The sequence below is a fragment of the Arachis hypogaea genome, chromosome 14, assembly GCF_003086295.3.
Source record: "Arachis hypogaea cultivar Tifrunner chromosome 14, arahy.Tifrunner.gnm2.J5K5, whole genome shotgun sequence".
Classification (NCBI taxonomy): domain Eukaryota; kingdom Viridiplantae; phylum Streptophyta; class Magnoliopsida; order Fabales; family Fabaceae; genus Arachis; species Arachis hypogaea.
In genome coordinates, this window is record NC_092049.1 from 87,999,802 (window position 1) to 88,004,701 (window position 4,900).

Genomic DNA, 4,900 nt, shown 5'->3' on the forward strand with positions numbered 1-4,900 from the left:
AAATGCATCCCTTGAGGCATCTCAGGAATTTCTTGATGAGGGACTTCCTCATGCTCTTGTTGAGGTCCATAAGTGGGCTCTCTCATTTGCTCCATCCTCTTTTTAGTGATGGGCTTGTCCTCTTTAGTGAGGATGTCTTCTCCTATGACAACTCCAGCTAAATTGCATAGGTGACAGATGAAATGAGGGAAGGCCAACCTTGCTAAAGTGAAGGTTTTGTAAGCCACTTTGTAGAGTTCTAGAGATATGACCTCATGAACTTCCACTTTTTAGTATATTTTAGTTAGTTTTTATTATATTTTTATATTTATTTTATTTAAAATTTACTTTTCTGGACTTTACTATGAGTTTGTGTGTTTTTTTGTGATTTCAGGTATTTTCTGGCAGAAATTGAGGGACCTGAGCAAAAATCTGATTCAGAGGCTGAAAAAGGACTGCAGATGCTGTTGGATTCTGACCTCCCTGCACTCGAAGTGAATTTTCTGGAGCTACAGAAAACCTATTGGCGCGCTCTCAATTGCGTTGGAAAGTGGACATCCTGGGCTTTCCAGAAATATATAATAGTCCATACTTTGCTTAAGATTTGATGGCCTAAACTGGCGTTCCAAGTTAGCATAGAAATTCTGGCGTCAAAACGCCAGAACTGGCATAAAAGCTGGAGTTAAACGCCCAAATTGGCACAAAAGCTGGCGTTTAACTCCAAGAAAAGTCTCTACACATGGAAGCTTCAATGCTCAGCCCAAGCACACACCAAGTGGGCCCGGAAGAAGATTTCTGCATTAATTACCTATTTCTGTAACCCTAGACTACTAGTTTTCTATAAATAGGACCTTTTGCTATTACACTTTACACACACATACTTTGGATACCTTTTGATCTTTATGTCCACGATTGGGGAGGCTGGCCATTCGGCCATGCCTAGACCCTGTACTTATGTATTTTCAACAGTGGAGTTTCTACACACCATAGATTAAGGTGTGGAGCTCTGCTGTTCTTCATGAATTAATACAATTACTATTGTTTTTCTATTCATTTCACACCTACTTCTTCTCTAAGATATTCATTCATTCTTCAACTTGATGAATGTGATGATCCGTGACACTCATCATCATTCTCACCTATGAACATGTGCCTGATAACAACCTTTCTTCTACTAGCAATGGCTTGAATGCGTATCTCTTGGGTTTCTAATCTAAGATTGGAACCTTCGTGGTATAGGCTAGAATCAATTGGCGGCCATTCCTGAGATCCGGAAAGTCTAAACCTTGTCTGTGGTATTCCGAATAGGATCTGGGAAGGGATAACTGTGATGAGCTTCAAACTCGCGAGTGTTGGGCGTGTGACAGACGCAAAAGGATCAATGGATCCTATTCCATCATGATCGAGAACTGACAGATGATTAGCCGTGCGGTGACAGCGCATTTGGAACATTTTCACTGAGAGGACGGGAAGTAGCCATTGACAGCGGTGATGCCCAACATAAAGCTTGCCATGGAAGGGAGTATGAATGATTGGATGAAGGCAATAGAAAAACAGAGGTTCAAGAGGAACAAAGCATCTTCATACGCTTATCTGAAATTCTTACCAATGAATTACATAAGTATCTCTATCTCTATCTCTATCTTTATTTTATGTTTATCTTTTAATTATCAATTCTCCGTAACCATTTGAATCTGCCTGACTGAGATTTACAAGATTACCATAGCTTGCTTCAAGCCGACAGTCTCCGTGGGATCGACCCTTATTCACGTAAGGTATTACTTGGATGACCCAGTGTACTTGCTGGTTAGTTGTGCGGAATGGTGACAAAGTGTGATTCATGTTTGAGAGCTCCAAGTCTTTGACGCTATTGTTGATGATCGCAATTTCGTGCACCACGTTTTTGGCGCCATTGCCGGGGATTGTTCGAGTTTGGACAACTGACGGTTCATCTTGTTGCTTAGATTAGGTAATTTTATTTTTACTTTTTATTTTTTTTTCGAAAAATTTTTCAAAAATACAAATTTTTTTTTTCTATTTTATTCTTCAGAGTTTTTAAGAATGAATTCTAGAGTTTTATGATGATCTGTTGAAGTCTGGCTGGCTGTGAAGCCATGTCTAATCTTATTGGACTGAGGTTTCAACTTATCATCACAAGAGCTTGTTGATTTCTATCAATTTTGCTGTTGTGAGCAATGATCTGCTAAAGCTTGGCTGGCCATTGGCCATGTCTAGTGTTTTGGACCGGAGCTTTCATTGAAAACTTGGTTGGCTAGTAAGCCATGTCTAATTCCTGAACCGGAGTCTTAGACTAGCATTGCAATGATTCCTTGAACTCTTATTAAAAATTTTGAATCCCTTTATTTTCTTTTCCACTCAATTTTCGAAAAATCACAAAAAAAAATTTATAAAACCATAAAAATTAAAAATATTTTATGTTTCTTGTTTGAGTCTAGTATCAATTTTTAAGTTTGGTGTCAATTGCATGTCTTTATTCTTCTTGCATTTTTCGAATATATGCATTATATTCTTCATTGATCTTCAAGATGTTCTTGATGATTTCAGTGCTCTGATCTTTAATTTCTTTTATTTTGTGTCTTTTGTTGTTGTTATAGTCCTTAGTATACAAACTTCTAAGTTTGGTGTCTTGCATGCATTGTTTATTTGATCTTAGTTGCATTTTTATTGTTTCTCATCATTAAAAATTCAAAAAAACCTTTCAAAATTGTCTTTTCAAGTCAATAACACAGAGAATTGAAGATTCAGAACATTCAGCAGAGGAATTACACAGAAAAAGCTGGGCGTTCAAAACGCCCAGTGAAGAAGGAAAACTGTCGTTTAAACGCCAGCCAGGGTACCTGGCTGGGCATTAAACACCCAAAAAGGTAGGATTTTGGGTGTTAAACGCCAGAATGGATGCCATTCTGGGTGTTTAATGCCAGGATGACACTAGAGGGAAGATTTTGTTTTTAATTCAAATCTTTTTCAAGTTTTCATAATTTTTCAAAATCAAATCTTTTTCAAATCATATCTTTTCAATTATATCCTTTCAAAATCAATTTCTTTTCAATTTTTCTATTTATTACTATTTTCGAAAATATTTGTTACAATTAATGATTTAATTCAAAATTTTCTAGTTGTTACTTGCCTATTAAGAAAGGATCATATTTTAAATTCTAGAATCATATCTTTTAATTTCTTGTTAGACAAGTAATCAAATTTAATTTTAAAACTTTCCTTTTTTTAATCATATCTTCTCAATCATATCTTTTCAATCACATCTTTTTCAAAATTAAGTTTCAATCATATCTTTTTGATTTCTAATTTCAAAATCTTTTTCGAAAATCATTTAATTTCTTTCCCAATCTTAATTTTCGAAAATCATCAATCAAAATTTCAAATTTCTTTTAATTATTTCAAAATTCTTTTACTTTATTTTCGGAGATTCTTCCCCTCTTCTCAAATCCTCCTATTTAAAGGACTAACACCCCTCCATTATTAACAATTCGAACTCTATCTCTCTTGATAAGTTCGAATTCTCTCTTCTCTACCTCATCCTTCTATTTTTATTTTCCTCTGACACCTCAAGGAATCTCTATACTGTGACATAGAGGATTCCATATTTTCTTCTCCTCTCTTCTCATATGAGCAGGAGCAAGGACAAAGGCATTCTTGTTGAAGCTGATCCTGAACCTGAAAGGACCTTGAAGAGAAAGCTAAGAGAAGCTAAAGTACAACTCTCTATAGAGGACCTAACAGAACTTTTCAAACAAGAAGAAGCCATGGCAGCTAAAAATAACAACAATGCCAACAATGCAAGGAAGGTGCTTGGTGACTTTACTGTACCTACTCCTGACTTCTATGGGAGAAACATCTCAATCCCTGCCATTGGAGCAAACGAATTTGAGCTTAAGCCTCAATTAGTTTCTCTAATGCAATAGAATTGCAAGTTTCATGGACTTCCATTGGAAGATCCTCATCAGTTCTTAGCTGAATTCTTGCAAATCTGTGACACTGTCAAGACCAATGGGGTTGATCCTGAGGTCTACAAGCTTATGCTTTTTCCCTTTGCTGTAAAAGACAGAGCTAGAACATGGTTGGATTCATAACCTAAAGAAAGCCTGAAGTCTTGGAAAAAGCTAGTCAATGCCTTCTTGGCAAAGTTCTTTCCACCTCAAAAATTGAGCAAGCTTAGAGTGAAAGTCCAAACCTTCAGACAGAAGGAAGGTGAATCCCTCTATGAAGCCTGGGAAAGATACAAGCAATTAATCAGAAGGTGTCCTTCTGACATGCTTTCAGAATGGAGCATCATAGGTATTTTCTATGATGGTCTATCTGAACTGTCCAAGATGTCATTGGACAGCTCTGCTGGAGGATCTCTTCATCTGAAGAAGACGCCTGCAGAAGCTCAGGAACTCATTGAAATGGTTGCAAATAACCAATTCATGTACACTTCTAAATGAATCCTATGAATAATGGGACAAATAAAAAGAAAGGAGTTCTTGAAATTGATACTCTGAATGCCATATTGGCTCAGAACAAAATATTGACTCAACAAGTCAATATGATTTCTCAGAGTCTGTCTGGAATGCAAGCAGCAATAAGCAGTACCAAAGAAGCCTCATCTGAAGAAGATGCTTATGATCCTGAGAACCCAGCAATGGAAGAGGTGAATTACATGGGAGAACCCTATGGAAACACCTATAATCCTTCATGGAGAAATCATCCAAACATCTCATGGAAGGATCAACAGAGGCCTCAACAAGGCTTCAACAACAATAATGGTGGAAGAAATAGGTTTAGCAATAGCAAACCTTTTCCATCATCTTCTCAGCAACAGACAGAGAATTCTAAGCAGAACCACTCTGAATTGGCAACTGTAATCTCTGATCTAATTAAAACTACTCAAATTTTCATGACT

The 4,900-nt window shown here is 36.7% G+C and overlaps 1 non-coding gene across 1 annotated transcript; it reads right to left on the minus strand.

Annotated features, from left to right (window-relative positions):
* Nucleotides 1–4,166: 4,166 nt before the first annotated feature.
* LOC112746264 (small nucleolar RNA R71) lies at nt 4,167–4,274 on the minus strand. The gene has a single exon (XR_003174157.1). It is a non-coding gene; the product is annotated as a small nucleolar RNA R71 (small nucleolar RNA).
* Between the last annotated feature and the right edge of the window lie 626 nt (nt 4,275–4,900).